This window comes from Herpailurus yagouaroundi, unplaced genomic scaffold, assembly GCF_014898765.1.
Source record: "Herpailurus yagouaroundi ecotype Mexico unplaced genomic scaffold, PumYag 77, whole genome shotgun sequence".
Lineage (NCBI taxonomy): Eukaryota > Metazoa > Chordata > Mammalia > Carnivora > Felidae > Herpailurus > Herpailurus yagouaroundi.
In genome coordinates this window covers 32,249,011-32,273,810 of record NW_024412388.1, presented here as the reverse complement: position 1 = coordinate 32,273,810, position 24,800 = coordinate 32,249,011, and the positions used below count along the sequence as shown (strand labels likewise).

At 50.1% G+C, this 24,800-nt stretch overlaps 1 long non-coding RNA gene across 1 annotated transcript; it reads right to left on the bottom strand.

Moving 5' to 3' along the window:
- Positions 1 to 16,107: 16,107 nt before the first annotated feature.
- Positions 16,108 to 23,796, bottom strand: LOC121026944 (uncharacterized). The gene is made up of 2 exons (XR_005788509.1): positions 23,686 to 23,796; positions 16,108 to 17,509 (listed from the first exon to the last, which is right to left on the bottom strand). It is a non-coding gene; the product is annotated as an uncharacterized LOC121026944 (long non-coding RNA).
- Between the last annotated feature and the right edge of the window lie 1,004 nt (positions 23,797 to 24,800).

Here is a 24,800-nt window from a genome sequence, read left to right as displayed (position 1 = left end):
ACCTCGGGATGGGCGGGGGACGGGGAGGGGGCGGGCCCGGCGCGGGAGAGGGCGGGGCGTGCCCGCCCGCGGCCACGGAATCCTCGGCCTTCCCGCGTGCCCCGCCCGTGGGCTGGGGGTTGAGGCGCGGGGCTCCCGGCTCAGGGCGACCCCGTCGCAGCCCCCGCACGCAACAGCGCCGCCTACGGAGCAGGGGAGGAGCGGCGGGAGCGACCCCGCCCCCTGCTCAGCGCTGGGGGAGGGGGCGCGGGGGCGGGGCCCGAGCTCTCTCATTGGTCCGCAGCCCAGCTGTCCCGCCCACGGACTCGGCAGGATCCCTCCCAGAAGCGCGTCAGCGGGTTATTGTTACAACCCGGGGTTTCCCGGGGCAACGGGGATGGGGCGGGGCTCAGAACCCTTGGCCCCGCCTTCTACTCCCGAGGGGAATGCCCCGCCCCCTGCTTCCAGACCCCCGGGTTTCCTATCTTCGAAACCTGATAGGGCGAATGATCGAGCTCTCCTTTGTACCCTGGACTGGTCTGGGGAAAGGGAAGGGATCAAGAATATCAGTTTGGGGCGAGGCTTGGCCACAGTTGTAACTTCTCCATCTGCAAATGGGTTCTTCAGGGGCTCTTAGGGGACCTGTGGACATAGTTTTAGAGCCTTGGTTCTCAAAGTTTAACATGTAACAGAATCAACCTGGAGAGCTTGTTAAAACATTGCAGGCCAGTAAGCTTGGGTTGGAGCTCGAGACTTTGCATTTCTAGCAAGTTCCCAGATGATGCACCCGGGACCACATTTTGCAAACCACTGTTTTGTAGCCTCTGGAGGCGCTTGCAGGGGCTGTTGAACAAGCATTTGCCCCCAACTTCATCTTGTTTAGGGAGAAGCTTCTCATTTATTTAACTGATATTTATTGAGCACTTTTAATGCACCAGGCGCTGTTCGGGCCACTCCAACAAGAGTGGCAGGTGACAGAGACGGATGAGGTACCTATTGCACAGGCTAGTGGAGGAGTCAGATGTTGATCAGATCATTATGTGGCCTCAGAAAGGAGAGGGAGTCCACGACCTCATCCTGCAGGGTCCTAAGCTAGGTTTCTAGCCACCACTGTACCTGCCAGCCTTTGCTCAGGGTATCCCCTCTGCCAGAACACCTTTCTCCTCCCCAGGAACCTCACTGGAGACTCTCCCATTCTTCAAAGCCCAGCTCAAGTGTCAGCTCATCCTAACACCTTGTCTAACTCTAGCTCCTACCACCATCTCTGTTGCTTGCCCCCGCCACTTGCTGCTCTGCCAGCAACACCTTATGTCCCTTTAATACAATATTTCTCTCTTGCCAGTCACGATACTGAGGCCTAGAGTGAGGAAGTCACTCGCCCGGATGGAATGGCCAGCACCAGAAGCTCAAGCCCTCCAGCCAGGATGGTTCTGCAGGTTGGAGAGGCTGGAGACCACTGCTTACCAAGTTCTCCGGGCAGTGGGGGGGCCGGGCCCAGGCCACAGGAGATAGCTGGCTCTCAAAAATTCCTTCCTTCCAGCTTAGGTCCTGAGAAGTTGGGCCAAGGGTGAGGGTGGGGGTGGGGTGAGGCTGGAGGGGCCCCTCCTCGCCACCCCAGGGTAGCAGTAGGCCCAGCTTGCAAATGCCTGACATGGCATCTGCCTGACTCACATCCCCAAGGCAGGGGTGGGCATGGGAACCACTGGCTGCCCCCACTCGGCGTGCATACACACACCCTCCAGGTGGTTCTGTTTAGAGTCACAAGAGGCCTGAAATCATTGCTGGACCCCCTCCCGCACTTCTCATATGCCCTGCCTGCCTGGGGAGCCCATACTGGGGCAGACCCCCAGGTACCCTGGAGGCCACGCAGGCCTCCTGCCAGCCTCCAGCCTCGGCCCAGCCCACTGTGTGAGGGGCCTGCTGGGGGCCATACCAGAGCTGGGAGGATCCCTTAGCTGGGGGCCCTGGCACAGGCTGCCACTGCGGGGCCGGGAAGTCAGATTGGCAGAGATGCCCTGGCGACTGACTCAGGCTCTGCTCGCGCCCCTGCCCCTCCCAGTGTCCACAGCTGCTGCTCCTCTGGGACCCACGTCTGGCACACTCAGCCTCCCACACGTGTGTGTGTGTGTGTGCGTGCACGCGCACACACACACACACACACACACACACACACACACACACACTCAAGCTCACTCCTACCACAGACACACTCATTCTTTACTCACAACTTGGCCCCTGCTCACACATTCATTATGAGGCAGTCTAACACAGTGATTAAGAGTATGGGCAAATTACTTAACTGCTCAAAGCACTATTTCCTGATCTATAAATGAGTACCATCACAGCACTGACTTCGTAGGATATGTAAAGAATTCAATACCATCATACATGTCAGCCCCAGGCTCAGAGTAAGTGCTCAATAAACGCTAGCTCTTTTTCTTACCACTGCTGTTGTTCCTACATATCTTCCCTTGTCCCAGTTCACACCGTCCCCCCTGCTCTTGCCACGCACACAGTGGCACCCACTGGCGCACACTGGCTCACTCACACCCCCCCCCTGCAAAAGTCCCTTCACTTGGGTCTCCAAACCACACCCTCTTGAGGGTTCCCTTGACCCCAGCTCTCTAGCACTCCCCACCCCTCCCCCACGCTTGCTCTCTCATTCACCCTGCTTACCGCTCCCACATTCATTCCTGCCCACGAACAAGCCCCCACTTGCTGACCCTCGAATTCCTCCCCCTTCCACACCCAGGCACGTTTGCTTCTGCTCACGCCTTCCCGTGCGCTTGAACGCGCTCGCAATCCAATGCACGCACACTCGCTTGCTCCCATGCTTACAGGTGCATGCTTTACCCCGTTCAACTCAACTCGTGCTCGGATCACAAGCTTGTGCCCATACACCCAAGGAGTCCCAGCGCGTGCCTCACCACCTCCATGGTCCATCCCCTCCCGGTGACCGCTACACGGTATACACCTCTCACTTCTATGAACAGGGACATGGCCAATGGGCAGACACCCCCCTCTCGGGGCCACAGGGATACTCCCCACGTCCTCACAGGACTGTCTTCTCCTGGGCTGCTTCCCCTCCCCCCACCCCCGTCTCGGCTCCGCAGCCCTTCCCAACTCTCAGAATAGCCCCTGCCACTGCGGCCACCGCCACCTCCCCGCTGCCACTGCTGAGCTGTCAGGGCCCGCCAGAGCCCGCTTCCCCGGCGCTTGGTGCCAGCTGTCCCGGCTCACTCGGGGCAAGTGAGGACAGGAGGACGGGCTTCTCTGAGGTTTGGTGGGCGTAGCTACTCTGCACCCCCAAGAATCCCCTTGCAGAGTTGGCTCTCAGGGGAGTCCACTGCCACTTGCCTAGCATTCTCTTAGCCCCCCGAGGGCGGTGCCCGTGTTCCCTGACTCTCCTACCAGCAGGTGAAGGCAGAGAAGCCTGCCTCCCCTTCATGGCTCAGACAGACCGAGGTCTGAGGAGGAAGAGGTTTGCTCAGGGCAGCACAGTGTGCTGGGAGTGCAGCCAGACCAGGGCCGGCCGGTCCCTCATGGGGGGCTCACAAGGACCATCCCCTAAGCCACACGGTTGTCAAGAACCAGCCTCCCCCCCCCCCCCCGCCCCCACCTTCTGGTGCTGAGCACCGCCTGGTTGACATTTGATGCCACAGTTGTCAGGAAAAAAGAATAGCACAGGAGTGATGTCTGGGGACGCCTCTGGAGGGGAGGGGCCGGTGCCCAGACGAGGCCTCCAGGGGTGGAAAAGGGGAGCGTCTGCAGAAGCCAGAGGGGACATCAGGACAGCTGGGAGAGTCTCCAGAGCAGGCTCAGGCCTGGCCCAGGGACAGTGTCAGGGAACGGGTGGGGCTGAGCTGAGGCAGTGTGGCTGAGGGGGACAGTGCAGCAGGGGAGGGCCCTCATGACACGCCTCCTTTAGCTGCCTCCACAGTCCCTGCCTGGGGCAGAGAAAGTTCTGGGGCTTTGGGGAAGCAGCTTAGATCAGTGAGTGCCGGGTGCCCAAGGACCTTGTGTTCTCCTGAGCCGGGGACCGTACCACACCAACAGGGTAGAGAATTAGTGCTGAAACATACTGCCTCTCCGGGCCACGCCCTTCTGCACACCGTCCCATTCAGTCTTATCTTTTTAGCCCCGGAAGTTTTATGGAGCACTTACTGGCAGCCCCTGCAGAGCACCTGACAGGCATTATCCAGAAAACCCTGGCCCCTTGAGAGCGAGACCTTTGACCCTCCCTTGTTCACTTGTTCACCTGTCGGACGCATGTATGTTCCCTCCATCCTTCTCCACCATGGACTTGCCCTAACATTCTAAATTTCAACACAAGCACACCTGAGACCCAAGAGGCCTGTCGGTCACCCCTCTTCCTGCATGACAGGGGGGAGGCGTATTCGTTCGCTGGGGCTGCTGCAACAAAGCAGCAAAGTGGCTGAAAGCAACAGGAATATTGTCTCAACGTTCTGGAAGCTTGTCGTCTGAAATCAAGGGGCTCGCAGGGCCGAGCTCTCGGGGAAAACCTTCCTTGCCTCGTGCAGCTTCTGTTCATGGCCAGCAAGCCTGGTGTTCCTTGTCTTGTAGACACGTCGCTCCAGTCTCTGCCTCCTTCTCCACATGGTGTCCTCCCTTGTCTCTTCTCCACGGCTTCACACGACATTCTTCTCTCTGTGCGTCTCCTCTTCTTATAAATCCAGCCACATTGGATTTAGGGCCCACCCTGCTTCGCTATGACCTAATCTTAATGATCTACATCTGCAAAGCCTTTGTTTCTAAATAAGGTCACATTTTGAGGTTCTAGGAAGAGCATGACTTGGGGGTGCGGGCAGTGGGGGACGCTATTCAACCCAGTACAAGGGGTGTCATGGAAAATGTGTAGGATTTGGAGATAAGCAGCAACCAGGTTTGAGTTCTGCCTCCTTCACTAAGAAGCTGTTTGACTTTGTACTTCTCTGTGTCTTGTTTCTTTCCCTATAAACTGAGGAGGACAACAACCCTGAACTCCCAGGGATGTAGAAAGGAAATGACAAAGTGAGGACTTGACAACAGAGCCTGGCAGAGGAATCCCTAGCATCGCATTGTGGCCTCATGCCCCGCCCTGCCTGGCCCTGCCCTGTCCTGCCCTGCCCTGTCCGGCCCATGTGACCTCTCCTCCGGAATGTCCTGACCCTGGCCTGTCATCCCCCTAGATCCAATGACGCTCTCAGAACATTGAGCTGCAAGGTTCTGCTACTGACCCTGCTCTTGGCTAAGTCGCTCCTCCATTCCTCAGGGGCTCTGTCGTCTGATTAGTCAAATGGATGGGAGGCTTGAAGCAGATGATCTCGAAGGTTCAGTCTGAGGCTGACGTTCACAGAGCCCTGAGATCTCCTTGCAAAATACTAAAGTCGTTTGGAATTCCAGAGCCATGACTGTTAGGGGAAGAAGTCGTGGAAAAGGGAGTGAGGTTTCTAGGAGAAGGCTGCCTCTTCCAGCTGCCCTCCCTCTCCGGGTCCCCCCAGCCCCCCAGGCCACGGAGGCAACAGACTTTCCCAAGCCGGTGAGCCTGGGAGGAGCCAAGCTGGGAGGAGCCCCCAGATGCCCACCCACCCATAGCGCCCTGGGTTTGCTGCTTCTCCCCTCTGCGGTCATGACCCCAGTGCTGGGTGACATGTAGCTACAGAGGGAGGCAGCAAGTGCCAGCCCCATTAAGGACTCACTGTGTGACCCTGCACTGGTCGCTAACCTCAGTTTCCCCATCTGCAAAATGGAGGTAACAGCAACTACCCCCAGAGCAGGCAGGAGAATAGAAGGAGAGAACATGGGGAGAAGGAGCTGTGCAGCCCCAGAGGAATTTCTCAAGGCGTTCTCTCTCTCCATCCCACAGCTTGGCCTTGCCCTGTGTCTGCTGGGCACATGGCAAACACTGCCACCTCTTCGGCCTGACTCTTGGTTTCAGAACCCCTACAGCATGAGGGCCTCCAGTAGGAGAGGCCTTGGGCTCCCGGGGAATGAGGAAGATCAGAACGACCGACCCTACTGAGAGAGCTGGTGAGCGGGGAGGAGGCTCGCAGTGATGGGGGGCCTCCTGTGCGCTGCTGGCTCTGTGCCACGCCCCTCATTCCAGCTGCACAGGCACCCCTGGAGCCTCAGCACGAGTCCCATTTTGCAGATGAGGAAACAGGGCATCTGATGAGCCCACCTCACGGGGCCTTTGTAAGAATGATGACAATAACAAATACAATAATAATATTTATCGAGTGCTTCCTAAGGACAGCCATGATGCTAATGATTCTGTGGTCCTCCCTTGATCCTTAATTGACCCTGAGAGGCTGGCATTGCTTTAGAGGGGGCATCAGAGACTCAGAGGGGTAAAATGACTACCCCCCCTCCACGATCTAAGCCAGAGCTTTCTGCCCCCAAAGGTGGTGCCTTTACCGCTGCGGTTGCTTTATCACAACTGGCTGCTTCCTGCACGGGTGGGTGAGGTCAAATAAGGCGAGGGGCCGGTGGACACAGACCACCCAAGCCAAATGAGACTGACAGGGGAACAGGGATGGGGTATTTCATCTTCTCCCTTCCGTGTGTTGTGAAACCTGTTCAGCCCACGCTCTTAACTTCTACTTTTCAATCCTTACAGTTAAATAGTTCAGTCAGACTAAGGAAGGATGAGCCAAAAATGCAGTCCACGCAAATGAGGCCATTTCACCCTTCCTAAGTCCTCAGTACCCAGGTGCCAAGCGATGCTGCTTTTTAGGTGCCCTGGTCCTTCCAAGTGCCCTGGGACCTGGGCCCAGCCTTCTTTGCAGCCGCTTCTGTACTGCTCCTCTGGGTGCTGTGCATGGCCCAGGCATGGCCCTGCCACAGTGACAGCAGCTCTGGCTGCCAGGAGAGGCCAGTCATCTGCACCTGAGCTCTCTCCACGGCTGCCATTTGGAGCCCCCCCCCCCCCAATCCCCCACCCAAGAGGGATCTGACACCGTAAAGCACTCACTGAAGTCTGGCCTCCAGCTCTGCTTCCTTGTCTTGGGCCTTCATTTTACCTCCTGGGCTCGTCTCTCAGTGTGGACACAGCACAGAAACTGAGCCCAACAGGCTTCCGGCTCCAACTCTGTGACTTTGGGCAGTTCCTTTCCCAGAGCCTCGGTTTCTTAGCCATAAGGCAGCACTGGCAGTCCCTACTTCACAAGCCCATGTTGAGGATGATCATCTCGATAACACAGATAATTATGAGAATACTGGGGTGCCTGGGTGGTTCAGTGAGTTAAGTGTCTGACTCTTGGTTGCCATTCAAGTCGTGATCTCACAGTTTTGTGAGTTTGATCCCCACATCAGGCTCCGAGCGGAGCCTGCCTGGGATTCTCTGTCTCCCTCTCTTTCTGCCCCTCCCCAACTTGTGCGGTCTCTGTCTCTAAAAATAAACAAATAAACTTTAAAAAATTATGAGAATATTGGGGTACCTGGGTGGCTCAGTCGGTTGAGCGTCCAACTTTGGCTCAAGTCACTGTTTGTGAGTTTGAGCCCCGCAGCGGGCTCTGTGCTGACAGCTCAGAGCCTGCTTCGGATTCTGTGTCTCCGTCTCCCTCTCTCTACTCCTCCCCTGTTCACACTTTGTCTGTCTCCCTCTCTCTCAAAAATAAATAAACGTTGGGGTGCCTGGGTGGCTCAGTCGGTTAAGCGTCCGACTTCAGCTCAGGTCATGATCTCACGGTCCGTGAGTTCGAGCCCCGCATCAGGCTCTGGGCTGATGGCTCAGAGCCTGGAGCCTGCTTCCGATTCTGTGTCTCCCTCTCTCTCTGCCCCTCCCCCGTTCATGCCCTGTCTCTCTCTGTCTCAAAAATAAATAAATAAATAAATAAACATTAAAACATTTTTTTTAAATTATGAGAATACTTATTAGGGGCTAGCTCTACACTAAGTGATCCCATGGCTCTCACTTGATCCTTCATAAACCCAGGGAGGTTGCCGGTATTTTATTGTCATACCCATTTCACAGATGAAGATGCAGTAACAGAAGCCCCCGGCACATCACAGGCGCTTGACAAGGGCTGGTTCTTTCTTTTGGCTTTGGGTTTTTCAGGAGTCTAAATTCATAAATGAAACCAGCTAAGTTCAAGCCAAGCCAGGGGGCCCAGCACTCATTCCCGCCCAGACATCTGCAGGTGTCCAGCTTGCCCCGTGACTCCAGCTTGGCAAACCGGACGCCCGGTCTGCTTCCTCATCCTGAGGTATCTCATCTTCAGACCCCTCCTGGCTGAGCTTGTGAAGAAGCTGGGCGGGGGTCAGGAGACGGGGGCCCACAGACGGTCCTGTCCACATTTCCCCTAACTCCTGTGAGCCTCGGTTTCTTCTCTGTCGGTGTCTCAGAGTGAAGGGGTTATAAAGGAATGGCACATAGTAGGTGCTCCAGAGCCATTGTGTCCACAGCCTCTCCATTCAGTTCAGTCGTGTGAACGGGTCAGAATTCACGATCCATTCAAAATACCAGCCCAGTACCCAAGGGAGCCATAAACACAGGGAACAAACCAGGGATCAAGTGCAGAGAGGAGGCGACAGGACTCCACCAGTGGGACTGGATGGGCCTTTCGGCCCCGCGGGCTGCAGCCGGTGCAGCCCTTTCTGGCTGCTGTGAGCAGAGAGGCGAGCTTTGTGTTCATTTGTAGTAACTACCCTCAGCTTAGGATGAGGGTCATTCTCTCCTGCCGTTTTATTACAAAACTCTTACTCCTTTTCCTCACTTCGTGGTCCTGTTGCTATTATCTACGTAGTTTTATAAAAATCAGAATCTACCCCAATCCTTGTTTTCAGAAGTAGATGAGGCATGAGTGGCAACGAGGGTGGGAAGCACGGGCGCAGGGAGGCAGTCCACGGAGGGTATAGACAGAACCGAGGCACGGCCCTGCACACCGGCCACACTCCCCGCGTCCTTCCAAGGCTCAGCTGTCCCCCCTCTGAGAGCTTCCCTGCCCCCACCCCAAACCTGCAGCTACACCAGTCCTTCCTCCTCTCTTCTCGTTCTCCTCACTTGCCTGTAATGACCTGCTTCCACATCTGGTTGCTAGTCTGTGAGGTCCTCTGTCTTGCTCATCTCTCAGGCCCAGCCCAGGACCCGATGGGGGCAGGAGAGGTGGGGGAGGGAGGGATGAGAAGCTTCCCCAGGGTGAACCGCTGGAACTGGGTCTTCCAATAATTTCCTGCGCCAGGCGAGGTACCCAAGAATAAGAATGACTAACCATAAAAATGTGTACATAAATGGTCTCCTGCAGTAACAGGCACGTGCTGGGCGCTCCAGAAGTGACAGCCATACTTAGAGCAGGAAAACACTGGCGCCACCCGGAGGACATTATGTGAGGGCAAAACCACACAGAGGATAACTATGCAGCTCTTTAAAAATGAATAGACCTCAGGCTCCTGGCTGGCTCAGTTGGAAGAGGAAGAGTGTTCAACTCTTGATATCGGGGTTGTGGGTTCGAGCCCCATATTGGGTGTAGAGATTAGTTAAAAAAAAATAAACTTGAGGGCACCTGGGTGGCTCAGTGGGTTAAGCGTCCGACTTTGGCTCAGCTCATGATCTCACGGTTTGTGGATTCAGGCCCCACACTGGGCTCTCTGCTGTCAGCGCAGAGCGTGCTTTGGCTCTTCTGTCTCCCTCTCTCTCTACCCCTCCCCCGCTCGTGCTCTCTGTCACTCTCTCGTCTCAAAATTAGACACGAATGGGAACTGCGTCCCTTGGATGGCGTGAGGTGCCCAGATAGGGGTACAGCTGGCCAGAATTCAGACATCACAGTTCCGAGTGGGAGCTTTTTCTGTGCTCTCTCAAGACCTCCCAGGGGGGAGGGGTGTGGTGAGTAGAAAGGACATGGGTCTTCGAGGCAGACCTGGTTTGGGACCTTGATGCCCACCTTGAGGCACCCTACAGACTCGAATCCTCCCGGAGAGGGAGGCCACACTGCCTACCCTGGGGACATTTGTGAAAATTAGTGACAAAGTACAGAAATGGCCAAAGATCCCCAAGTGAGAGTGGGACTTGAGCCATGGTGTTCGTTGGTGAGGTGGTATCTTTACGAAGGGGAGGGAGTTACAGATGGGGACAAGGGTAGCTAGAGATTTGGACTCTGGCCTTCAGGGCTCATGGCCTGATACACCTCAGAGAGGGAAATCTATACCCAATCCAGGTAAGAAAAAGTGAGAGAGGGTAGCAGTTAAAAACTCAGGTCTGGAGTCAGTCCCTGATGCAGATTCTAGTTTCCAGCTTCCTCACCACTAATTGTGTGACCTCTTTGGGCCTCAGGGTCATCATCATTAAAACAGGGAGGATCAGGGGCACCTGGGTGGCGCAGTCGGTTAAGCGTCCGACTTCAGCTCAGGTCACGATCTCGCGGTCCGTGAGTTCGAGCCCCGCGTCAGGCTCTGGGCTGATGGCTCAGAGCCTGGAGCCTGCTTCCGATTCTGTGTCTCCCTCTCTCTCTGCCCCTCCCCCATTCATGCTCTGTCTCTCTCTGTCTCAAAAATAAATAAACGTTAAAAAAAAAAACAGGTGGGGCGCCTGGGTGGCGCAGTCGGTTAAGCGTCCGACTTCAGCCAGGTCACGATCTCGCGGTCCGTGAGTTCGAGCCCCGCGTCGGGCTCTGGGCTGATGGCTCAGAGCCTGGAGCCTGCTTCCGATTCTGTGTCTCCCTCTCTCTCTGCCCCTGCCCCGTTCATGCTCTGTCTCTCTCTGTCCAAAAAAATAAATAAACGTTGAAAAAAAAATCATTTAAAAAATAAAAAATAAAAAATAAAAAAAACAAAACAGGGAGGATCGTAGTCCCTACTTCTCAGACTTGTCATGACGATTAAATAAAGTAATGCATGTCAATTGCCCTAGTACAGTGCCTGACAGAGTTAGGGGTAACAAGGCAGAGGGGCATAAGCCCTTTTTACCTGACAGAAAAGGATCTAGAGTGCCTAATGGACCTCAGGCTATGGCTAGGAGAAGAGGCCGTGGGGAGGAGGAGGTGTGGCTTTGGCAACCCCACTGTGGAGTGGTGCAGAGGGCAAAGTCAGACAGATGGGAGCAGAATGCCAGCATCACGACTTCCTCGTTGTATAACTTGAAACAAATCACTGCCCTTCTCTAGCCTCAGAAAAATGAACTGTTGTGCCTGGTCACCCAAGGCTCTCTCCCTTCACCTGCTTCTTCCCCAGCACCTGTTCGTGGCCATCGTCTCGCGGGGGAAAGGGGCACAGGCCTTGGAGTCTCAAAGGCTTGCTTTTTGATCCCAGAGCATCACCTGTCACCCGGGTGACTTTGAGGAAATCACTGCTTTGAACAGAATCTTTGCTTCTGTGTCTGGGATCGAGGAGAACCACCCCCCCCCCCTCACAAGGTTGGCAGGACTAACAGCCGACACATTATATGTGTCGCCTCACCCAGTACTTTGAGTAAATATTCATTGTGACCGAATCTTCAGTCTTTTTCTGGGGGGATGCCTACATCTTACAAGTCACTTTAAGAAGAACTTGATTTGGGGGGCGCCTGGGTGGCGCAGTCGGTTAAGCGTCCGACTTCAGCCAGGTCACGATCTCGCGGTCCGTGAGTTCGAGCCCCGCATCGGGCTCTGGGCTGATGGCTCAGAGCCTGGAGCCTGTTTCTGATTCTGTGTCTCCCTCTCTCTCTGCCCCTCCCCCGTTCATGCTCTGTCTCTCTCTATCCCAAAAATAAATAAAAACGTTGAAAAAAAAAATTTAAAAAGAAGAACTTGATTCGGGACACCTGGATGGCTTAGTTGGTTAAGCGTCCAGCTTCGGCTCAAGTCACGATCTCGCCGTTCGTGAGTTCGAGCCCCGCATCCAACTCTGTGCTGACAGCTCGGAGCCTGGAGCCTGCTTCGGATTCTGTGTCTCCCCCTCTCTCTGCCCCTCCCCCTGCTTACGCTGTCTCTCCCTGTCTCTCAAAAATAAATACACGTCAAAAAATGTTTTTAAAAGAAGAACTCGATCTTACTTTCCTTATGCAAATGATCACCTTGAAACTACACATTGGAAGAACATGCACCCTGAGCCCAGCAGACCCAGTCTGGGTCTTGGCTCTAGCTCTGTAGGTTCAGGTAAGTGCCCCATCTCCTCGAGCCCCAGCTGTCTTAGCTATAGACGGGCACTGATAATACCCACCTCACGGGCTCTCATGGGACGATAATGCCAATAATAATCATTATTATAGTTATGACAACAACAACACACATGGAGAGGGGCAGTACCTGGCCTCATAACCACCCGATGCGGTGGGACAGCTCTGGAGAGACAGATACCTAGGCAGTCACTAGAAAGCACCTCGCAGACCACCACCTGAAAGCACCACCATCACCTGTCCTGCAGCTGTTACGGGGGGGGGGGGGGGGGAGAGGGAACAGCCTCGGGGCCACACACCTGAAATGGGGTTCCTGGGTAACTAACTCTGCACAGCGGCTGCCTCTTGAGGCACGGTCTGGATTTCAGCAGGAGGGAGCCGAGGATGAGATACCTCAGGACAAGGAAGCAGACCAGGCATCCATCCGGCGTGCCAAGCTGGAGTCACAGGGCAACGTGGACCCCTACCTCTGGGTGGGAATGAGTGCTGGGCACCTCGGCTTGGTTCCGGCTTAGTCAGTTTCATTTATGAATTTCGACTCTTGAAAAACCCGAAGCCAAAAGAGAGAACCAGCCCTTGTCAAGCGCCTGCGATGTGCCAGGGGCTTCTGTTACCGCATCTTCGTCCGTGAAATGGGTATGATAATAAAATACTGGCAACCTCCCCGGGTTGATGGAGGATCAAGTGAGAGCCATGGGATCACTTAGCCTGGGTCTGTACTCTAGAAGCCCTTGAGAGACGGTAGCCTGTATTGTCATAAAGCATAGGATAATTGGGAGGAGGTTCCTGAGCTAGAGACCACAAGAGGGGGTGGGGGAGCTTCAGAGAAGGATGATGGACTCAGCTGGGGAAGACATGTACATCCGTATACAGCCTCAGCTCTGGGAAGAGGGCCGCATGGGACATGTGTTTCTGGGAGTCCGTGGCGCAGAGACCCTGGGGGTCTAAGTAGGTATTGTCAGTGTCTCTATATAGCTAGGACGGCTGAGGCTCGGGGAGATGAGGCACTTGCCCAAGTCCACAGAGCTAGAGCCAGGACCCCGAAGTGGGCCTGCCGGGCTCAGTGCACGTGTTCCTTCGATGTGTAGTTTCAAGGTGATCATTTGCTTGAGGAGAGTAAGTTCAAGACTAAGACCCTGGGGGTGATGTGGAGGAAGACGTGGAGAGGGCAGAGAGCCAAAGGGGGTGCTGAAGGACGCCAGCACATTAAGGGGAGCAGAGCAGGGTCAGACTGCAAAGGATTCTGGGAAAAACAGCCAGAAAGCTAAGAAAGGGGGGGCTCATGAAAGCCAGGAGAAGAGAGTGTGAAAGAAGGAGGAACTGGGAACTAGTTCAGGCAGCACACAGCCGGGTCAAGAAAGCAAAGGCTTCAAAGCCTGTGCTGCACTATTCCCTTTCTCAGACCAGCGCAGGCCCCAAAGCAAGGCAATGGCTGTCCCTGGTGTGTGTCCCCAGCCCCCAGCAAGGGCAAGGCCAGCCTCTGAGGCTCACATATGGACTCCTAGTCCATCAGGGGCCCCAGGAGAAGAGCCCAGAGGCCATCGAGAGGTTATGCTGCCGAAGCGGGGTGGATCACGTCCCTCTGCAGTGAGGCCCGGACAAGTCTCTTCCTCACCCGTGAGAAGAGGATAATAGGCAAACTTTACCTCGGGGTCGTGTAAGAACCGGAGGATGCCATTTGCAGGATACAAGTGCACAGACACACGCAACGGAAGTGAGCGCTCTTACTGTTTTAATATAAAAACGTCCGGCTGTGATGATGATCGTGCATCGAGAAAAAGTTAAATTCATGTCAATCATTCTCTTTTGGGGGACACGGGAACGGGTGCAATACAGGTAGAAAGATTCACGACAGAAGTCACATCTGTGTTATTTGCAAAGACGGTCGGTCTTGGTGGTGAGGTGCCCCCCAGGCATGACTGCCAAGACCCCTCCAGCCCCATCGTCCTGTGCTCTCACCAGAGAGAGTGGTCATCTGTGGACGATCACTCCGCTCAGAAGACCGTAGGGAGCTAAGAAGGCTCGACTGGCTGGGGAAAGGGGACAAAGCCACGCAGAGCATTGTTGAATAACCCGGCAAGGTCCAGTTTGGAAGAGTAAAACTCAGTGGTTCTTAAAATGACTTGTAAATATTCGGCCACAGTTAACATTTACAGAAAGTACCCAGCCAGGCGCATTCACGTATATCGTCTCTGTTGTTACTCTCGTCAACCTTGCGAGGAAGGGGAGGTTCTCCCCCATCCCAAACAGGGAAGTGAAGATTCAAATAAAGTGATTTGCTCGAAGTCACACAGATGTGACAGATGTGTTTTTAAGTGTAAAAACACACAGATGACAGATGACGGCTCTGGAACTGGAAGACAAGTCTGTGGTCAGGAAGGAGAAGTCAGCTGGATTCAAGGATTGGGGGAAGAAACAGATGGAGGGAGGGAGCCTCCAGTGAGGTGGTGTCCGGGTTTTACTCTGATACGTCCTGGTGGAGCAGAAACAAACACAGGGAGGGGCCGGCACCTGACCTCAAGCCCCCACTGTGTGAGACGGCTATGGAGAGACAGAGCAGATAGCTGAGCAGATGGAGGCATTTTCCTTTAGCAGATCTCCACCTGCATGCACTGTCAACACTTGCATTCGCTGCAAACACCTGCATGCGCTGTAAGCACCTGCATATGCTGCCATCACCTGTCCTTAACAATAAGGAAGGGGACAGGATTGAGGGCTGCCTGCCTGAAACTGAGCCCCACTGGTATCCAGGAGCGACCAGCCCGCGAGCTGCGGGAATCCACAAGCCCCGAATGTGAGGAAGAGGTGAGATCTCTCTGAGCCTCCATTTCCCCAATTGGGAAACATCATGGGGCTTTCCTAAGAAATACATAAGAGAACATTGACAGAACACCCAGAGAATTCCTCACATTTGTCAGATGAGGATTCTGGGGCCTGGAGGAGAGGAGTGACTTATCCACAGTCACGTGTGGAGCGAGCTGGTAATAGAACCCAGACGGGGTCCCGGACCTCCCGACAGCCAGATGCCCTCACTCTCAGGGACCAGTTTATTCTTTCCTCCTGAATCAGAGTGATGTGTTAGCCACAATACCCAAGCCAGCTCCGACCACATTAATAGAGCTAGAGTCCAGAAGTGCATCACATATGTCCAACACCATAGCCACAAGTCACATGTGGTTACTGAGTACTTGAAACATGGCTCGTCCCAAATAGGATGTGATGTAAGGGTAAAAACACATCTGATACAGTATGAAAAGAAAAAAAAGTTTGAGATTTGTCATTAATGATTTTTATATTGATTATATGTTGAAATGATACTACTTTGGATGTATTAGGTTATATTCAATATGGTTTGAAATTAATGTTGCCGATTTTTTTCTTATTTTTATAAATAAAAGGCTTTTATAAAGAAAATAGAAAATTTAAAGATACACACAGGGCTAACTTTATATTGCTATCGGACAGGGCGGGTCTCAAAGGGAAGGGTAGGGCAGGGAGGAGCATATCCAGACAGAACGAGGAAACTGGGAAAGGGACCCACAAGGAGGTCACAGCATTGCACACCTCCAGGGGCACCGCTGACATCGCCGTCAACTGGGGCTGCATCCCGCGACCCCGTGACCCATGTCACGGAAGGGACCCAGGTTCCACCTGGAGAGAGGATGTGGAGAGAGGCGTGGCCGCTGTCTCCAAAGAGCAGAGGACAGTCCTGGGGCCCAGGGAGCAGACGTGTTCTGGGTGGCTCAAAGATGAGAACAGGGGCCTGAGGGAGAGCTCCAGGGAGGCCGACCCCCACTCAAGGCTGGGCCCGCACTGTGGCTCCCTCTTCTGGGGGCGCAGAGGGTGGACGGAGCCTGGCAGATCTGCCTGAGGAGGGGCAGCATGCGAGGAAGATTACCTGCAGCGAATAGGTCCTCCCACCTGGAACCTCGCACTTCCTCTGGCCTGGGTGGCTGCCCCAGGGGGTCAGGACTGAGGGGTGCCCTCAGGTTCTGGCCTGATGATAGTAGCACTACAACACCTACTTACTGACCATCTATTATGCGCCAGGAGACTTTATGGTTACTCTTCCTCCCACCCACTCTGATGAGGTGGCCACTACTTCCTCCACCGGCCAGGTAGGGAAACTGGGGCTCAGAGAGGGGCGGACCAGGCTCCTTGCCCAAGGTTACACAGCCGGGATGAGCTGGGATTTGAACCCAGCCTGGCTGATACCAGTGCCCACCGCGTGGGGTGGCCTCCTCGGGAGCCGGAGGGGCAAGGGCCGGCTGGAGCCCTGGGGACTGGCTTGTTCTTCACGGGAAGCTGGGGCCCCACTGGGCTCTCCAATTAGCGGGAGCAGAGAAATCAGAGGCAGCAACAAGATCTACTAATGAGCTGCCACATTAAACAATGAGTCACACTTCCATACGGTGCCGCTCCAGCCCTAACCCGGAACAAACAAGCTGTGAGAAACAGTTTACAAAACAGCGAGGTGTGACTGTCTCCCTGCTGCCGCCCGCCGCTGCCACCACCACGGCACTGCAGCCACCAGAGCGCCTGCCGCCCACGGGCAGACACGGGCACAGAGGCCGGCCTGGCGGGGCGCGGAGCCAGCCCGGGCTGCCAGCTCCGGAGAGCCACCGCCTCCAGGATGACCCCACGGTGCCGCTTCCACCGCCATTCTAGCCGTCTCCGGGGACGCGGGGGCTCTGGCAGGTGGTCACTCAGTGACCGAGGGCGAGGACTTACTCTCTCTGAGTCTTAGTTCCCTTGTCTGTATTGCAGGGATAATAATACTACCTAGCTCGTTTTTTGGCTGTGATGACTCCCTGTGATGGTCACGTAAAGTGCCTCCCACAGTGCCTGGCACACAGTAGGCATGCAGAAAATCCTGGTCCCTCCTCCGCTTCTCCCTGTAGAGGATCCAGCTCAGTGCCAGTCTTGTGGGCGGTCCCATTCACGGTGACCGCTTTCCTTTTCCTGTCCCCTATTACACTTACTCGTGCCTCTGGCCTACCCCTCTGTCCGGGGATAGGAACTGTCCTCCTCGTTTCCATACTTCCAGGCCCGGCACAGGGAGGCAGCACGGTGAAGGGGGGAGAGCAACAGGCTTTGGGGATAGCTCACGCCTCTTGCCATTATTAGCGGTAGGATCCCGGGCAGTAAGAACCATTTCTTGAACCCAGACGACGTGTCAAGCGCTTCAGGTGCATCATCTCATTTCATTCCATGAGTTACTATCCCATCTCACGGATGAGGAACTCGATTTCTCAGCGCAGAGAAGTGGCGTGGTGTGACGGGCTTTGCCATGAGTCATCTCGCCTCAGCTGGACTACATTTCCCAGAATGCTCTTTCCGACACGGTTCTGGTTAGAACCTCCTTAGTGGTTCGGCTTCTCTAACTGAACCTTGACTGATGCACAGGGCGAGGAGTTCACAGTGAGTGAGCGAGTGATGGAGCTGGAATTCAAAATGAGTCTGCTTGTCACTCGGCTCTAGATTTGTCAACTATTCTGCCCGGATAATAATAACGCATACTTACATAGTAGCTATATGCCAGTTATATATTAACTCATTTAATCCTCATAACAGTCCCATAAGGTAGTTTTTATTATTATCATCCCACTGATACAAGTGAGGAAAATGAAGCACAGAGAGGCTAGACAATTTGTCCAAGGTCTCACAACTAAAGATGGGGAATCTGAGAGTCAAACAACCCATCTTTTTACGTGTTACATTATTCTGCCTCCCAACTCTTCTGTAACGCCTTCTTTAAGCCTCAATTTTCCTCATCTGTAAAATGGGTTAGTCATATCTAATATTTAAGATCATAGTCATAGCTAAATATTAAAATGTAGCTATAGCACTTTTGGAAAGAGCAGGCAACAGGGAGTCAATTTACCCTCTGTTCTGAGCAACTGAAAACCCACAGAAAATATACAAAACAACAGTTTTCAGACATTGAACATCAGGCAGCACAAAATAGCAAGCCCTGAGAGAGGAGAAACTAATGAGGTGAGCCCTACGATTGCCAGCTTCTGCCTGGGGAGAGTTTCCAGGCTGCAGCACAGGGAGCGGGGTCCCAGCTGTCTCTGCATTAAGAAGATAGAGCAAGGAGTCTGGGGAGGCCAAAGCAACTAGAGTTCACCGGGCAGAGAACTGCAGAGAAGCGAGCCTTGCAGAGAGAGAGAGAGCCTCAAAAATCTACAGAGAGTTCCCCTCAAGCCTTCAACTGAATATTGAACAGCACTTGTATGTGAGGAAACTATCAGAATTGGAGGAAAGAACATCCCAAAGGAGCAGAGGAAACAGTTTGCAAAGTACACACAAGACCATTCGGTTTGTATCCCTGCCAATCAGAGTGAAAAACCTCGTAAGTCATGGGGCATCTAATTGATTCCTTAGAAGGCTATTGCTTCAGGAGTGGGAAAAAAGGTAATGGTCCTGCCTAAGGACCTAAGTTGAAACGCAAGTCTCAACAGAATCAAACTCTTTTTCAAGTATCAAGTAAGTTGACTGCATCCTAGAACAGAGCTCAAGGATATTTATAGGAACGTTAAAATGGCCAGCACACATGGTAAAATTCACAATGTCTGGAATCCAACCTAAAACTAGCATAGATGAAAAAAAAAAAAAAGGCAGGAAAATGCAATCCTTGATAAGGAGAAGTTTATCAATAGAAACAGACCCCAAAATAACACAGAAGATAGAATTAGCATATAAAGATATTAAAACAATAGAACTATGTTCCATATGCTCAGGAAGCTAAAGTAATGACTGATCACGTTACGGGGATACTGGGATGGGTGTGGGGAGGGAGGAAGACCAAATTTAAGTTCTAGAGATGAAAAATACAGTGTCTGAGATGAAGAATACACTGATAAGGATTAATAACAGATTTGATAGCACAGAAGAAAGGATTAGTACATTTGAAGACATAGCAATAGAAAGATCCCAAATGAAATATATAGAGAAAAAAAAATTTTTTTTAAACATGGACAGATCATCAATGAGCTGTGGGACAACTCTAAGAGGCCTAGTATATTTGTAACTGGGGTCCCCAAAAGAGGAGGGGAGCAGAAATATTTTGAAGAAATAATAGTCAAAGTTTTCAAATTTGTTAAAAACTAAACCAGGGGATCAAAAATCTCACAGAACATCAAGTATAGGAAACATGAATAAAACTTCACCAAGGCAAGTTTATTATTATAACTTTGTAATAGTAAAATTGCTTAAAACCAGTGATGAGGAGAAAATCCGAAAACAGCCAGAGAAAAAGAGACAGATTACATACAAAGAAATGAAGATAAGAATGACAGCAGGCTTCTCATCAGAAACAATTCAAGTCAGAAGACAGTGGTAAAACATCTTTAAAGTATGGAATGTAAAAATAAAACAAAAAGCCCCCATCAATCTAGAATTCTGTACCCACTGAAAATGTATTTCAAATTTTTTTTTTAACGTTTATTTATTTTTGAGACAGAGAGAGACAGAGCATGGGGGGGGAGGGGCAGAGAGAGAGGGAGACACAGAATCTGAAACGGGCTCCAGGCTCTGAGCTGTCAGCACAGAGCCCGACGCGGGGCTCGAGCTCACGGACCGCGAGATCGTGACCTGAACCGAAGTCGGCCGCTTAACCGACTGAGCCACCCAGGCGCCCCTGAAAATGTATTTCAAAACAAAGGTGAAATAAGACTTCTTCCAAGATTAAAAAAAAAAAAGCTGAAATAATAATTATTATCAAAACTGCATTGTAAGAAATGCTACAGGAAGTCCTTGAGACCAAAGGAAAAATACCAGATAGAAACCTGGATCTACACAAAACAAGGAAGGCCTCCAGAAATGATAACTATGGGGCAAAATATCAAATACTTTTTTTCTTATTTAAAAACATATTTAAAAGATAATTTAGGGGTGCCTGGGTGGCTCAGTCGGCTGAGCGTCCAACTTCAGCTCAGGTCTCGATCTCGCAGTTCGTGGGTTCGAGCCCCGCGTCGGGCTCTGTGCTGACCGCTCAGAGCCCGGAGCCTGTTTCAGATTCTGTGTCTCCCTCTCTCTCTGACCCTCCCCCATTCATGCATTATCTCTCTCTGTCTCAAAAATAAACGTTAAAAAAATTTTTTTAAATAAAAAAAAAGATAATTTATTGGTTAAAGCAAAAACACATAACGAGTATGTGTTCTCGGTTCATAACACATATAGAAGTAAAATGTGTGACAGCAATAGCATAAAGCCTGGGGGAAATGAAAGCACATACTCTTATAGGATTCTTATTCCATACATGAAGTGGTATACTAGTTTTTGAAGAGAGATTGGGATAAATTAAAGATGTATACTATAAACCCCAAAGTAACCACTAAGAAATATATACATATATAGCCAATTAAAACAATAAAGGACATAAAATGATATTTAAAAAAACACAGTCAGAAAAATAGGGAAAAAGGGAATGAGGAACACATGGGACAAAGAGAAAATAAATAGCAAGGTAGATTTAAACCCATTCATATTAATAATCACATTAACTGTGAATGGTCAAAAAAACATAATTAGAAGGCCAAGATTGTCAGGCTGTTTATCCAAAGCAAGATCTGATTACATGTTGCCTATAAGAAACTTAATTTATTTTATTATTATTTTTATTTTAGACAGAAAGAGAGTGTGAGTTGGAGAGAGGACAGAGGCAGAGAGAGAAAGGATCTCAAGCAGGCTCCACACTCAGCATGAAGTCCAATGCTAGGCTTAATCCCACAGCCCGAGAATCATGACCTGATGTAAAATCAAGAGTTGGACACTCAACTGACTGAGCCACCCAGCCACCCCAAGAAACTGCTTTAAGTATAAATTTAAATTCTATCAACAACTGATAGAATTTCAAGGATAAATGAGAAAATCTACAATTATAGATGGGGATACTTCAATATTCCTTTCTCAGTAATCAACAGAATAAACAGGCAGAAAATCAGCAAGAATATAGTAGGCATAAACACTGTCAATCAACTTGGCCTAATTGACATTTATAAAACACTTCACCCAACAACAGTAGAGTATACTTTATTAAAATGTGCACAAAACATTTACCAAACTAGACCATAAAACAAGTTTTAATAAATTTAGTATTAGACAAAGTATGTTCTCTGACTATAATAGAATTAAATTAGAAATCAATAATAAAAAGAGATCTATAAAATCCCCAAAATATGTGGAAACTCATTAACATACTTCTAAATATCCCATGGGCCAAAGAAGAAATCATAAAGAACATTAGAAAGTATTTTGAACTGGGGTGCCTGGGTGGCTCAGTTGGTTAAGTATCCGACTTCAGCTCAGGTCATGATCTCACAGTTCGTGGGTTTGAGCCCCGCATCAGGCTCTGTGCTGACAGCTCAGAGCCTGGAGCCTGCTTTAAATTCTGTGTCTCCCTCTCTCTCTGCCTATCCCCTGCTCATGCTCTGTCTCTCTCTGTCTCTCAAAAATAAATAAATGTTAAAAAAAAAAAGTTTAAGACCTTTCTCTAAAAAAAAAAAGTATTTTCAACTGCACGAAAATGAAAATACAATATATCAGAATTTGTGAAATGACACTAAGAAACATACTTAGGAAAAAGTTTATAGGACTAAACACCTGAATTAGAAAACAAGAAAGGTCTCAAATCAGTGTCATCAGCTTCTACCCTAAGAACTAGAAAAAGAAGAGTAAATTAAGCCCAAGCCAGCAGAAAAGAAGAAATAACAAACATCAGAGCATAAATCAATGATATAGAAAACAGAAATATCATAGAGAAAATCAATGCAATCAAAAATTCTTCTTGTTTTTAGAAGATCAAATGATTGTTGGAAAAACACCAAATGGGGGGCACCTGGGTAGCTCAGTCGGCTAAGCACCTGACTTCAGCTCAGGTTCATGAGTTCAAGCCCCACGTTGGGCTCTGTGCTGACAGTTCAGAGCCTGGAGCCTGCTTCAGATTGTGTGTCTCCCTCTCTCTCTCTCTCTGCCCCTCCCCCACTCGTGCTCTGTCTCTGTCGCTCAAAAATAAATAAATGTTAAAAAAAATTTTTTTAGAAAAAAAGGAAAAACACCAAATAAGTAAGATGCAACAGAGCACCAACTGATTTATTACATCTTGGATATTATTTATTGCGTGATATTGGATTATCCAGGCCTCAGTTTCTTGTATAAAATAGAGATAACAGTACCCACCTTGCACATTTATATATCACTAGTGAGAATGAAAAATGTAAGAACCTTCTAGCCACATCTGTCAATACTGATCAAATTTTAAATGCATTTACCCTTTTGCCCAGCAGTTGCAATTCTTGGACTCTATTTATATCAACAGTTCTTTGAAGTTATAATTCTGATACCACACAATTCACCCATTTAACCTGTAAAATATAATGACTTTGGTTTATTCACAGAGTGGTACAACCTATTTTAAAAGATTTCCGCCCGCCCCCCCCCCGGAAGAAACTCCATACCTATTAGCAATCCCTGTAATTTCCTACCAATTGCCTCAGCCCCAGACAACAACAAATCTAATTTCTCTCTCCACAGATTTGCTTATTCTGGAAATTTCATATAAATGGAATTCATACAAATGTCATCCTTTGTGGCTGGCTTCCTTCACTTAGCATAATGCTTTCAAGTTTCATCCATACTGTAGCATGGATCAGTACTTCATTGTTTTTATTGCTTAATAATATTCCATTATCTGGATATACCACATGTTTACCCATTCACCGGTTGATGAATCCAACATTTGGATTGTTTCTATTTTTGCCTATTATGAATAATGCTGCTATGAACATGCACGTACAAATTTTTGCGTGGACACGTTTTCATTTCTCTTGGATATCTACCTAGGAGTAGACTTTCTGAGTCAAAGGATAACTCCATGTTTAACATTTCGAACAACTTCCAAACTGTTTTCCAAAGAGGTTGCACCATTATGCATTCCCACCAACAAGGTATTAGAGTTCCAATTTCTCCACAGTCTCACCAACTATTATGGACGGAATGTTTTCATGTGTCCCAAATTCATATGCGGAAGCCCTAACCCTCAGTGCAGCTATGTTTGGAGATGGGGCCCATGAGGAGGTGAAAGCTTAAATGAAATCCTAATGGTGGAACTCTAATCTGATCGCTGCCCTTATAAGAAGAGACAGCAGAGCTCTCTCTCCTTTCTCTGAACGTGCACAAAGAGTCCATTGAGCACACAGTGACATGGCAGCCATTTACAACCAGAAAGTGAAGTCTCACAAGAAACCAATTGGCCAACACCTTAATCCTGGACTTCTTGGCCTTTAGAGCTATAAGAAATAAATTTCTGTTGTTTAAACCAACCAGTCTGTGGTATTTTTGTCATAGTAACCTGAGTAGGCTAAGACACCAACACTTGTTATTGTCTGTCTTTTTGATTATTGTCATCCTCATGGATGTGGTATCTCATTGTGGTTTAGATTTGGGTTTCCCTAATGGCTAACAATGGTGACTATCTTTTCATGCGCTTATCAGCCATTCGTGTATCTTCTTTAGAGGAATGTATATTCAAATATCTTGCCCAGTTTTTTCAATTGGCTTATCATTTTATTATTAAGCCCACATATATTCTTATACTCATGTAAAACGATACCTACACAGCCTATTGGTTGCAACAGATTGGAAATAACCCTGGTGTTCATCATCAGGAACTCTGTAGTTCATTCCCACGTTGGAATATTATGCAGCCATAAAAAAGAAAGAGAAGGGTCACGGGGTACTTTATAGAAAGCATACCAGAATGTATTGGTAAAGGAAAACAAACAAGGTGTAGCACTATATATAATACTATATAATATAGTATATGTGTGTATAGTATTCTTTCTTTGACGAAAGAGGGAGAGGGGCATCTGGGTGGCTCAGTCAGTTTAGTGTCTGACTCTTGATTTCAGCTCAGGTCATGATCTCATAGTTTGTGGGATCGAGCCCCACATCGGGCTCGTTGCTGACAGTGCAGAGCCTGCTTGAGGTTTTCTCTCTCTTTCTCTCACTCTCTCTCTCTCTCTCTCTCTCTGCCCCTCCCCCACCCACTTGTGCTTGCTCTGTCTCTCTCTCTCTCAAATAAATAAATAAATAAATAAACAAACAAACATCAGGAAAAAATGTGGTGCGCCTGAAACCCAGACTTTCAGATCCAAAAGCCACTGCTTTAAAAAAAGAGAGAGACAATAATACACACACACATACACACACACACACACACACACACACACACACACATATAATTGTTATTTGCTTATATTGCCATAAATAACCATTTGAAGGATCTACAGGAAATAAAGCGATTAGCCATGTGGCCGGAGGTGGGTCAGGAACAGGAATAAAACTGAGCACTCTCATTGTATAGCTTTATATATTATTTTGATTTTTTGAACCATTTAAATGTATTACTTATCCCAAACACTAGAAAATGAAACACAAAATGTTTACAGTTCATTCAAGAATCTGGCCCACAGTAGGTGTTTCCTCTGAGGCCCTTCATGGTGGGAGGAGAGTGGGGCACGGCCACACACAGCTCCAGGCTTACATCGTTCTGGACCCCAGGGGAAATGGAAGTATCTTCTCACCCAGCATTCACAGACGAAAAGCTCAAGGAAGGAGTCACATGCTCATCCTGGTGGCAAGCAGCAGGAACCATGATTTGGTGCCCCATTTTGCATTCCCACCAACAAGATATGAGAGTCCTAATTCCTCCACCTTCTCACCAACTGTT